Here is a 13544-nt window from a genome sequence, read left to right as displayed (position 1 = left end):
ACTGTCTTCCTCTTGCTGTTTTTAAGATTCTCTCTGTCTTTAACCTTTGGCATTTTAATTATCATATGTCTAGATGTGGGTCTTCTGGGGGTTCATCTTGTTTGGGACTCTGCACTTCTTGAACCATTTCCTTCACCAAGTTAGGGAGGTTTTCTGTCATTTCCTCAGATAGTATTTCAATTCCTTGCTCGCTCTCTTCCCCTTCTGGCACCCCCATAAAATGAATGTTAGCATGCTTGAAGTTGTTCCAGAGGCCCCTTACACTATCCTCATATTTTTGGATTCTTTTTTTCTTTTTGCTGTTCTGATTGAGTGTTTTTTGCTCCTTTATATTCCACATCACTGATTTGATTCTTGGCTTCATCTGCTCTACTATTGATTCCCTGTAATATATTTTTCACTTGAGTTCATGTATTCTTCATTTCTAACAGATTTTTCTTTATTTTTTCTACCTCTTCATTGGAGTCCTCTCTTAGTTCATCTATTCTTACCTTAAGTTTCTTGAGCATCCTTATAACCAGTGTTTTGAACTCTGCATCTGGTAGCTTGCATGTCTCCATTTCGTTTAGTTTTTTTTTCTAGAATTTTGTTCTGTTCTTTCATTTGGAACTTGCTTCTTTGTCTCATTTTGGCTTTTTCTCTGAGCTTGTTTTCATGTATTAGGTACAGCTGCTATGTCTCCCTAGTTTGGTAGAGTACCTAATGTAATAGGTGTCCTGTAGGGTCCAGTGACTCAGACTCTCTATTCACCCAAGTTGGGCACTCCATATGCATCTCCTGTGTGGAATGTGTATACCCTGCTGTTTTTGATGAATTTGATTGCTATTGGCATGTTAATACGAGAGATTTATCCCTCAGGCCGATCATTGCAAAGGGTTGGCTATGACCACTGACCATTGTGGAGGGTCAGCTGTGCAGTATCTACCCCATAAAGCAAGACTTCAGCGGGGTTCTGGTGCCTGCAGAGTCTGCTCCTTGAGTGTGTTGCTTGTGGAGGTGGTTGAATGGTGGTGCTTTAATTTGGTTTGAAGCTGTCCACGAGGTGCTCTGGATTGGGGGCCTCCTAGGAGGTATAGGCCAATGTCAGTCACTGCCTGAGTTCTTCCTGGAACCACCTAGCATGAGCTACCAAATGATCTGCAGATGGCTGCTACTTGTGCTGAGCTTGGAGGTGCCCAGGCAAGGCCAAGCTGTGAACCAAGGGCAGCTGCTGCTAGAGCCTGACCTAGGGTCACTTAGTGAGAGATAAGGGGCATGCTGATGCTTGTATGAGAGATTTTAGGAAAATCTGAAGCATGTGTCAAGATAGGCCATTTGTATGGAAAAGCCACTGGACACAGCTTGGATGTGCCCAAAATTTTGGTTGGGTGAGACCTCAGGGGATGTGGCTGGGTTGGGCAAACAGTGTGAACCAGGTTAATGGAGTCTCATATGGTGCCTGCCTTCCAGCAATCTGGGTTAGGGCTCTTCAAAGGAACAATGGCCTCTGCCAGCACTTCTCTGTCTGAGAGAAAGCTGCCTGCCCCCAGCTCTTGCCCTGATGCTGGACAAGTCACTTCTTCCTTGTATGTCTCTTTGCCTTTCAAGCTGCTTCCTATGCCCTGGAGCTCAGAGGGAGTAAGTCTGAGTAAGTCCATGCCCAGGCCTTGAAGAGGAGCTACCTGGGATTCCAGAAGACCTCTCCCTCAGCCTCAATCCCTGCTGGTTTTTACAGCCATGACTTATGGGGACTTCTCTTCCTGGCACTGGACCCCTGCGCTTGGCGATCCTGGTATAGGACTGGTGCCCCTCGCTTCTCAGGTGGCACCACTCAGCCGAGGTACTTCTGATTTTTATCTGCCAAACATGGATGTGGGACCAGCTTGTTCCATGTCTCTGCCCGTCCTACCAGTTTCTGTGTGGCTTCTTTAATTCCCTAGTTACAGTACTTCCATTCAAGCAAATTTCAGGCACTTTTGATTGATGGTTGTTCATAGTTTAGTTGTAACTTTGTGATTGCAGGAGGATCAGAGTACCACGTTTACCTATGTACAGGAATGCTTTTTAATTCCAAGACATTTGCACATTTGTTTCTTTTTGTTTTCCCACAGTTTCTAAGGATTTAGTCTACATATTAGTATTTCTCCATATAATATCACTACATATGTTTTACCATGTTTTTCCCATTGGAAGATAAAGAGTTCTAGAGTCAGGACTGCAGTTAAAGGAATGGCACTTGTTTAAGTCACACAAACTTTTGAAATATTTTTCTTGACTTGGAATATCAAATCTATTGGTAAGAATTTGAAGATATATAAAGCACTTTAAGCACACATAAGCCATTTTTATTGGATTATGCAGAGAGTATAGGCTTTAGTTGAACCAAGTTGCTAGCATACAAAAATGTTGAAGAATAATTTTAAACTAAAAAATAAATGGAAAACCAGTATGTTCAGAGAACATGAAACTTGGATTGGCTCAGGTAATCAAGAAGAAAGTTATGAGAATGAAGAAAATAAAATGAAGGGGGAAATGATTAAGTAATTTACTGCTGATTAGAGTAAGTAATAGATATAAAAAATTAATACTCTATGTTTAAAAAAATCTTCAGGTAGTTTGCCTTTTTTTCTCTCTCTTTATCCTACTTTGATCTTTTTTTTAAACAATGGTAAGTTGTTTAAGATAGAGAAAATGCCAGCAAATGCCTATTGGGGATCATAGAAAAAGGATAGAGTGTATTTTATTTATATTATGACTTAAATCACATAAGAATCTAAAGCTCCAGAGATGAATAAGCTGTACTTGAAAGTCTGCACCTCTAAAATATTAGCTGTTATTAATTTCATTTTAAAAAGCATAGTTGTTATTTGGTTATGCCCCATTTCAAATAGCACTTTTGGCATACCATTCTTTGGTCCAGAAGTTAAACTTATGTGTTACATGTAAATTGTGAAGCAAAGTCAAAGTTATTATTTGACACCTACTAAACATAGTATAATAGAACTTCTATTTACAGGATCGTAAAAATGACTTTTTGTCTATAGTTGAACAGTTTCTTATGGGACAGCACACTCTTCTACATTATGGATAGACAAAAAAATAAAACCCCAAACACATTCAATCTACTTAGATTTTAAAGCTTATTAATGTACTCTTAAACTAATGTTGTATAAGAGTTAAAATTTAGCAATAAAGAAAGTGCTCTGTTACAAGTTTTATCCTTGTGAAGTTTATTAGATCTCCTTAATGCATTTGTTATGTTTTCTATATTAGGCAGAAATTGGTCTAAAGAGTTTTAAATCATGTTCATCCTCTCAAAGTGGTTTAAAATATCCTTATGTACAATTACTAAGTATAATCAAGTATTTTTATTGTAATAAGTAATTTAAAATTTTTTCATTATAAATTGTCTAAAAAACATGCTGAAAACAGAACTTACAATGAGCTAGAAAATGTACTTTTGCATTTCAAATCCTTAGTCCTATATATTGATTTAAGTTTTTAATCAGATCTGTTTCAATAGATCGAAACGTACTCTAGCCCTGCTTGAGACTATACAGTTTAACAGAGGACAGCATTTTGTCCCAGCAAGTTTTACAGAGTAGAACAAAAACATGTTTGCAGTTTAAGGATGTACTAGTCTTTATGATTCAATTTTCAAATGAGGAGTTGCAGCATCATGTAGTGGAGATAACATAGGGCTGGAGTTAGGAGAACTGAATTGGTGCTTGTTCTTGGGTTGAGTACCATTGGGAAGTCACTTGGACTGTTTGAGGCTGCTTTTCTCTGCAGTCTAAGGGGATGGTAAAATACAACTCACAGCATCATTGAGAAGCAACTTTGATTTTTACTGATTAGTCAATAAATATTTGTTTTTTTATTTTTAGAAGGAACAAGGGGTGTTTTATTGTTCAGTAAGCATATATTCTAAGCCTTAATTATCACATAATTCAATATTTCAGTGTATTTGGATACATTAAATTATGGTATGATTTAGTTTTGGAAGCACTACTGCATTTATATGACAGAATGACCCTGGTTTTATTATTTTACTTGGCGATTAAAAAATAAAAAAGGAGGGTGGCCACTGTGCATATCTACAGCCAGAATTAGTAAATAATGAAAAATCTACAGGTTTATAGAACCTCTAAAACTTTAGATGCATATCATTTCAGCTGAGAAAAAAAACGTTAACTTGGATTATTATTATTTTTTCTTTGTAACAAATCTAAGGCAGTTCAGCAACTCAATAACTGTAAATATCTTCCTTTGGGGTTGCTTGGGGGAATTGGTAGAAATAATATGGAAAAATCTAGCTTAGTAGTGACCTCTAGGTTTTATTTTCCTAGCTTCTGGAAGAGGAGTGTATTTGAGAAGCAATGTGTTTAAGCTCCAGGAGATTAGGGTATGGGTATGAGCTAACGCATTGTTGGTTGCTGCTGGGTGAGGTGACTTATTTGTGGAGTGGGACCAACAACTGTGTTGGAAGCTAGGTGATTCTGCCTGAGGCACTGCTATAATGGTAGACACATGTGCAAGAAGATTAATGGGAAACCAGGCTTAACAGTGTAAGTATTGAAGAGGGAACTCAAAGACCTTGTCCATCTGGATCGACCTTCAGGTTGATAGTAGGTAGAGCCAACTGTGCTACATGCTGTTTGCCTTGAAGTGAGAGTTGATTGAATGAACTCTTCCACATGAAATGTTAACAAAAACATCCAGTCTAGGGTTTAAAAATGTATTCAACACAATCTCGAAAATATTTGATGCTTCAAATAATTTTCTCTAGCCTCTGAGATACCTTGCACTAAAAATGTCTCTCTACTGAAGTAATTTCTGAAATATTTGCTTAGACTTTTGCTTTTTGCTCCCAGGACAACTATGCCTCAGAACCAAAAGAGGCTATTTATTTATTTATTTATTTATTCTTTCTTTCTTATTATTTGGTTCTGAAATAACCCATCCTGAAGACATAAACAACCTGCTTTGATGGGTAGCCAAGACTCTGTCCTGATACAGACCTCCTTCTACTCTTTCATTTCTTACCCCAAGGAGCAGTAAACATGAATCCTGACCCACCAATGCAACCCTAAAATTGAGAAGAGATACACTGCAGCTAAACAGTAGGTAAAAATAAAAACAATGCCTCAATTTGATAATATTAAATGTACTGGGTAGATAGCCTTCAAGAGAAAGGATAAATAACCTACATAATGAAGAATTAGTTAGCAATGTTATGTAAATATTGTAGCAGCATCAATGAGGAGGTAAGCAGAAATATTTTAAGATGCTATATTGTACAATACCCTGTGCACTGTTTCCTGGTGATAAGGTTTTCAAAGCATCTTTATAAGCTCTTCTTCTCTGTTGTGACAGGATTATTTTTGCACCTTTGGAAAGCAACTGAAAAAGGAAGCTTGAAACAAAATGCTGCCTAACAAAGCAGCTATACTCAAATAGCTTAAACTGTAAGAAAGAACTGATTCAAAATACAAGAATAGATGTAAGATATAAGACTAGAACGTAAGTTTAAGTGAATTTTTTTGCAGTGCTGTATATTCTTGTCAGTGCAGTGATATGCTAAAATGGCAAAGAATGAAATTGTTTTTGATTATTACACTGAATTTTAGATAGTCATTGAATCCAATAAAAACCAGATGTAATTGATGAAGTTGGGTGAATGGATAATGTAATGTACAAATTATCCAAAAGGAAATATTTTAGCTACTGGTATCAATAAATTGACCCTCCCCTACCACTATTCAGAAAATGTTGACAACATATTTTCACCTTGCTACACCCTTTAAAACCTCAGTATTATAATGACAAATATTCAAATATTTTGAAACTCCCTAGATTTTAAATATTTCTTTAGAGAATGTTTACTTGATCTGACAATGGTGCACAGATTACTGAAATTCACAAATTCTAAATCTTATTTGAACACTGGTTTAAGAAATGTTAAGAATTCAGTTTAGTGAAATGGTAAAAGGTAGGTAGTAGGCAAAACACAAAAGAAGTGGAAATGTCTTAGTTAATCAAAAACTGATTAGTTATAATTAATAAACCCCACTATACAAGCAACTTTTGATTAATTACCTATGTTTATATCATGTGTAGACTCTCTACAGAGGATATTTAATTGAAGGATGTCTTCTTTCCTATATTCTTCCTATTGTCATTAGTAGTATTAGGTATATTTTAGTCAAGTGGCCACCCCAGCAGGAATATGTCACAATAGAAGCTAGAAGCCTAAATGTGCTTAATTAAAATAGGTATAAACACAGGTACAAGAAAAAATCTTCAGGTTGAAAGCAGGTCAAAAGGAAAGTAAGTCAAAATATAGAAATGCAAGCACAGGCTAGAATCTAGGAGTTGCATCCAGGTAACCAAAGGAGTTCAACAGGGGACAGATGAGAACTGAATGTATTTAGCAGTGGCAATCAGGTGTCCAGCAATGAATCAAACCTCTGGGGCTCAGGAGAGCAAGGTCAAGAGCTTACAGAAAAAATAGTCTTCTATATTGGAAAAATCCTGCTTCAGATATTATTTATAATCCCAGACCCAATATTTGTTGAATTCAATTCAGTGTATGAATGGCCAAGATGTGTCAAGTCAGTCTCTCAGTGAGTGCTTCCAATTGATTGCAGTTGGTATCATTTCTCTTACTCCATTGTGACTAAGTGCATTGAAAAAGACTGTACACAATGAGGGGTATTAGCTTTCTAAACTCTCCAGTCTCCCCACCATCACCAAGCTGTTTACCAAACCTAATTACAGTGTCAATAAATGAATAGTTAATGCACTGCAGGAACATCAAGAGGGAAAGAGAATAGTGGATATTTGTGACATGGGTTAGAGGTGGCCTAGTTAGAACCTGAGCAATCTGAACTTACACTTATATAGAGTTCGTATTTGGATTTGAAACTGTGAACAAGGTCAAGTTTGTTTTCCTGAATTATGAATTAGGATTTAGCACTGTTCTTCAACTCTTTGGAAAATCATTGAATTTAAGGTGAATTTTACAACTTGTCATGTTCACTGAAATATGACTGAACAGAGAAGACACTAACAGAAGAAACCTGTTGCAATAAATATTTTCATGAAAGAAAAGACTCCAGGGAACTCAGTCTAAAAAGGTCTATGCTAAAGAGGGTGAGGCTTTTGTTGAAATCTAAATATTTACCATAATGTTGAGTTTTTAAATGTCAACATGGGCAAGGAATGTTAATTAATTTGGGCCAACTTCCAAACCTCCAATATATTCAATTGTGGAAAACAAGATTTAAAAAACCTGAATTATCCATGAAATAGATGCTAACTATATTTAATTTTAGGTTTCGTCTCAGAAATAAGATAAACCATTTTATTTATGTGGAGAGCCTTTTAAATACAATTTACTGTTAATACTTTGAATTCTAACCAGTGGTCACTATTGTAAAAACCAATCAGTCAAAGCTCTACAGACTGATTATAGCCTCAAAGTGAAAGAAAAAAAATTTTTAATTTTAATTTAAACAGGCAAGTGCAGAATGGACCTAATCTTGACAAGAAAGTATACTTAATAATAAAGGAAAATGCCAGCCAAATTTAATTTTCAATCACATACTTCCTGAAGTGTACCTAGTAGTGTCATTTGATTGGCTAACTTACTCTACATCTTTATCATCATATTCCAGAAATAACTTCTGGATTTCCCAATAGAAATATAATTTTAGTCCTAGGACTTTTGCTTTTAAAACAACATCATTTTCTATTAAATATGTTAATCAAAATTAACTAAATTAAATATAGTAGTCAAACTGTTGTCTTCTCAATTTCCTTCTCCATTCTTTTTTCTCCATCTCTACTCTCCTCATTTGGGGGCACTATACAAATGAAGTTATAATGGAGCCCTCATAGATTTTGGCCTAGAAATGGATACATTTTACTAGGTCAATCAAATTAATTCATTGGGATTTATGTAGAAACTTGGAAATAAATGCTCTTCTTCGTCTGGTGTGGCTAATCCAGAATTTGTGAGCCTGGAATCAACTGCAGGCCATGCCCATCTCCCACTACTTGGGAGAATCAGATCTTCAATAGGAAAAAAATACTAAGAGAAGCAAAGATGGTGATAGCAAAAGAAGGAGGGGGAGAAAGACAGAGGGAGAAAGAAGGCAATAAAGTCAGGGACACAGGAAGGAGGAAGAGGGAGACATAACTCATTGTCTGGATTTATCCCTGTTCTTCCCAGAAAAGTGTCAATCTCCTGACCCCTTTTATTTTCCTTTGACTAGTTTGATTTGGTATCCTGTCATTTGAAATTGAAAGTGTCCCAAATAATACACTGTTTCAAATAGTTTTTATTTCCTGATATGAAGTGTGTCTAAGTTTCTCCAACTTTTCAAGCTTTTGGCATTTAATTTAAGAACTACTGGTGGGCTTAACTTTAAGGTCTGTGCTTTTCAGAAATTAACTTAAACAGATAATGGTGTTGATAATATTCCAACTTTGACTCCCTTTATGGTCTTTATTGTAGAGTTTTTGGAAATGAACTAATCTCAATACATTAAACCAATCATCTCCATTTAAGTGGTGTCTGTGGTTCCCAAAATTCATTTAAGGATTTCTTTGATGTAACATTGAACATTGCAAAAAATAAATTTAAAACTATTTATGATTTCTAATACAGTTATTAAAGAAACTATCTACCCCCAAACTGTCTACTCTTATGTTGCAGCTCAATTTCAACTTTTGTTACATAAGTGTGCTTCTATGCTTCTAGCAAATGAAAACATACGTATGTCTGTGTGTATGTGTTTATATATTTGTTTATATGTATGAGGTACTTAAAAAAAACAGTATATTTTAGAGCAGTTTAGGTTCTTAGCAAAATTGCACAGAAGGTACAGAGATGTCACATAAATGCTCTGCCCTCATATATGCCCAGCCTCTCTCACTATCAAAATTCCATCTAAGATTGGTACATTTGTTACAAATGACAAATCTACACTGACACGTCACTATCACCTAAAGTCCATAGTATACATTAGTATTCACTACTGGTGGTGTACAGTCGGAATCATACACTATATAGCCTTTTCATTTGGCTTCTTTCCCTTAGTAATATGCATTTAAGTTCCATCCTTGTATTTTCATGGCTTTGTAGCTCATTTCTTTTTGATGCTGAATAATATTTCATTGTCTGGATGTATGACAATTTATACATTCATCTAATGAAGGGCATCTTGATTGTTTCCAAGTTTTGACAATTAAAAATAAAGCTGCTATAAACATGTGTGTGCAGGTGTTGGTGTGGACACAGATTTTCAGATATTGCTGAATCATAGGGTTGAAGTATGTTTGATTTTTGTAAGAAGCTACACATTTGTCTTCCAAAGTGGCAATACCAGTTTGCATTCTCACCAGCAGTGATTAAGAGTTCCCATTAATTCACAACTCACCAGCATGGTGAGGTTTTGTTTTTGAATTTTGCCTATTCTAGTAGGTGTGTAGTAATATCTTGTTGTTTTAATTTGAAGTTCCCAGATGACATATGATGTTGAGTATCTTTTCATATGCTTATTTGCCACCTCTATCTTTTTTGATGAAGTGTTCAGATATTTGCATATTTTTTTATTGGGTTATTCATTTTCTTTTTGAGTTTAAGTATTTCTTAGGAGTAAAATATAGTAATTCATTCTTGGAATGTGTTATTTTAAAAATAGAACTATAGTAAAGTGCAGCACACTTTAATCAGTAACACTGACCTTTAGTCTTAGTATGAATATATATACTCTCATATTTTCCAAATTTTAGGAATATTCTTTTTCTAAGGGTTGTATGTGGATTTGTCCTTTTAAGCAATAGTCACTCTAATATCAATTAATTATTTTAGGTGCTTCATTGTTTTCAAAGGAGGTCTACTGAGGGTTGTCATGAAATTTAATGAGGAAGCCTACTTTTATCAGAAGTTATTTTCCCCATATTTTAAAATAGAGAAGCAGAGGTTTCAGAGGTTATATTGTTTACTCAAAGTTGGTGTTAAGAGACAGAACTGCAGCTGAGACCTCTGACTCAAAGCTTATCTGCTTAGAAGAGGTTTAGAGAAGTTTTCTTTTCAGGAAGGAGAGACTATACTTGTAAGGGATATGTAAGTTTTATGTTAGTGGTATCAGTAGGCTTTCTTCACTAAAAATGTAATGGCAAAGTTGAAGATCACCAAAACGGTACTCATCATTTATTAAAAATACGTGATTTTATTTTCTTCACTTAGGGTACCTTATCTTAGTTTTGCAGATGAGGCCTATGATTATTTGTGCACAACGTTACCTACTCAGATAATGCCAATCGTTTAACCTCGTCTTTCCTAGCTCCTTTGAAAAGTCTGTTTCATCACAAACTTCATATGTAAAAATATTTCGGCTTCTGTAATGGCACAAGTTTATTGACAAGCATGACACCAATCTAATTATTATAACTTCAGGGTGGATATTGAAAGAATGATAAATTCATATTATATAGAAATATGACATCAATATCCTATAGAGTAAAGAGGTAAATTTCAAGTCCTGGTATTTGCCTCTATACAAAATAGGGTTTCTATAGCTGTTTCTTTATTATAAAATTTTAGACAGTGTCTTTTGGCTTCCTGCTGTATGTTGGTTGCACTACTTAAGCAAAATGACAATACTGGCATTTAAATGTTTATTTTGCTTAATATTTTATTTCATGAGTTCTGAGTACATTTTTTTGAAAAGTAAAACTAGTAAAAAATGTTTAGACCTTTAAAAATAAAATTAATTAGTGAAAGTAAGACATTTTAAATACAAGGATTCACAAAATTTTATAAACCATGTCTCTATTGACCATGTCCCTATGGCTTTCTTTGATTTTGGCTCTCTTCTCCCGTCCCACTCCAATGATGTCCTCAGAGTTTCTTCTGAAGTGGCTGGAATTTGAGGGAGAATCTCAGCAGCTTGACTGTGTTAAGCTGCTCTGAGTTGAATTTTGTGTCTCTACCTCAGGGAAAGCCCACTGATTTATTCAGTAGCTCTAAATAGCAGTAGTTTTGATCTCTCTTTTAGATAACCCAGGAGGGTGCTATACACTTATTTTCTTGTACAAATTCTTTTCTTTTAAAGTTAATATTTTTCTACTGCTATTTTTATTTTTATTTCTATCTGAGTTTTCTGTTGCTTCTACAAGAAGAATGAAAAGAGGAAGATCAAGTTTGCTAGCAAAACACAGTCTTGTAAAATAAAATGTAATGGTAGGGACTAACATCTTAACAATCATTGCCTTATTCTACTGGTGAAAAGCAGGTTACATACAGTTCCCACACATACTCCAGGGAAGGGAATTACACAAAAATATGAATACCAGGAGGCAGGAATCGTGGGGGCCACCTTAAAGTTTGCTACATAAAGATCTCTTTGTTTTATTTTTCTCCTTAATTTTTTTAGCACACATCATTCCCAGACTAGCCAACTGAATAAAGAACACTTCCTTTACCCTGTTAAATACATCAGTCCTCCTTCTTTCCTATTTTTTGAGAAATATTTTCTGGAGCCTTCTGACCACTTGCTCCAATTTGGACTATTGCTTTCTGGGCCTTCTGCATAACTGTTGTCATTTACCATCATACATGGGATTCCCTTTGACTGATTTCTAGTTTGAATTGTATTTAACCCAAATCATCTGCCTTTTTCCTTCCTTCTTTTATTTTTTTAACTATTTTTACAGTTTGTCTTAGAAATATTGTATTAGGAAGTTACCATGCTAGGAATTTTGACATCAGCTCTAACACTGACTCTGTCTTTGTCTCCATGTTTAGCTCCATATTTATCCCTATCTACCTTTCTCAACATTGTATTCCATAAAGCCTATTGACCATCAAATAGTTTATGCTTCTGAAATATAAGAAAATTTTGTGCAGCCAAATGCATTGAGCTGCATTGAAAAGCAGAAGTAATAATACAGTGAATGGGTAGATGCATAAACATAGCTATTTTTACACCTTGCATGACTAAACATGACAATTCGACTTATTATTTGATGTGATATTTTGGCTAGGTAATGAATTATAGGTTGGAAATAATTTTGCCTTAGAATTTTGGAGACATTGGAACAATAGCTCTGTATTGTTGCTGTTGGGAGTGATTTTATTCTGAAGTTTGAGTCCTTATATCTGACCTTGTTATCTCTACTAGCTTTTACTATCTTCTCTATATTCCTTTAATTTTGAAATTTTACAACATTGTGCTGCATCCTTTTTCATTTTTTCCTTATCTCTTCTTTAACAAAGGAACTTAGTTCTTAGTTTTTTCAGTTCTAAACCATTTTCTTATATTGTTTCTTTGAATCTCCTGAATTGATCTTATGATTTTCTTATAATTTGTTTCTTATTCTTCCTTTCTTTGTTCTTTTGTTTAATTTTTCAGGAGATTAGCTTAACTTCATCTTTCAGTTCTTTCATTCAATTTTTAAAAGTTCTGCTGCAGTAGTGGTAATTTCTAGCAGCTCTTATTTTGTTAATCTGTTATATGTATATATTTTTATATCCTCCTGATACTATTTCCTTGATTCAATATTTTTACTATCTCTCCGATATCACTAATTGCTTTTATTTTTGAAGTTTATTTCTTTTCTTCAAGTTTTATTTGCTTTGTGTTTGTTTTAGTCTGTTTCTCATGTTAGATGCTTTCCATGAATATCCAGATATCCTAAACTGATAGTTTTAATTTGCAAGTGAGGCATCAGAAAGCTGTTGGAAAATTATGTTTATGACTGAGGCTTGTCATTATATAGATGCAATGTAGGGCTATTGGGTGAGTAGGTTGTCTCATTGAGGACTATTAGTATCTATATGCCTTTTCTTTCAAGTTTAATTTTTGGAGACAAAGGCTCTGTTTTTCTTTTTAGGGATCTGTCTGGCTGTCAGTGGGCTGAGACTACAGGGTAGTGTCTCTTTGTGTAGAATGCAGGATTTCTTGAATTCTTTTGCTTTGAATATGCCATACTGTGGCCTGCAATTTTGCCTCTTGCCCTCAGGTTCATAACTGTGTTGTTCCAATTCTGTAGTAGGTTAACCAGACTTCTTCTATGTGAGGGAGAAGCAGTTTCTGAAAGATGGAGGAGATCTACTTTTGAACTTTTGAAGCAAATTATCCACTCAACCTCTTGTTTTCAGCCTCATCCTTCACTTTGTTTTTCAGAGATGTCTGACACTTTAAAATCATAAGCTTTTCCAGAATTTTGCTATCAAAATAGATTTTTTATCAAAATAAGAATCAGTTTGATACTCATTGGTATCACCCTTCTGAAACAGTTTTCATCTTTCCCCCTATCTATAGATGTATCATAGCTTTTAATATGGAATTAATAAATTGAGGGTTCCCTATTCCTCACCACAGATTCCCTTGAAAAATAAAATAAGGCAGGGAAGACTATTTAAATTAAAAAAAAAATTTTTTTCAATTACAGTTGACATACAATGTTATTATTAGTTTCAGGTTTACAACATAGTGATTAGACATTTATATAACTTCTGAAATTATTACCCGAAAAGTCTAGTACCCATC

The sequence above is a fragment of the Furipterus horrens genome, unplaced genomic scaffold (genome assembly GCF_987537825.1).
Source record: "Furipterus horrens unplaced genomic scaffold, mFurHor1.1.pri manual_scaffold_3, whole genome shotgun sequence".
In the NCBI taxonomy this organism is placed as follows: Eukaryota; Metazoa; Chordata; class Mammalia; order Chiroptera; family Furipteridae; genus Furipterus; species Furipterus horrens.
Note: the sequence above shows the minus strand (reverse complement) of the source record.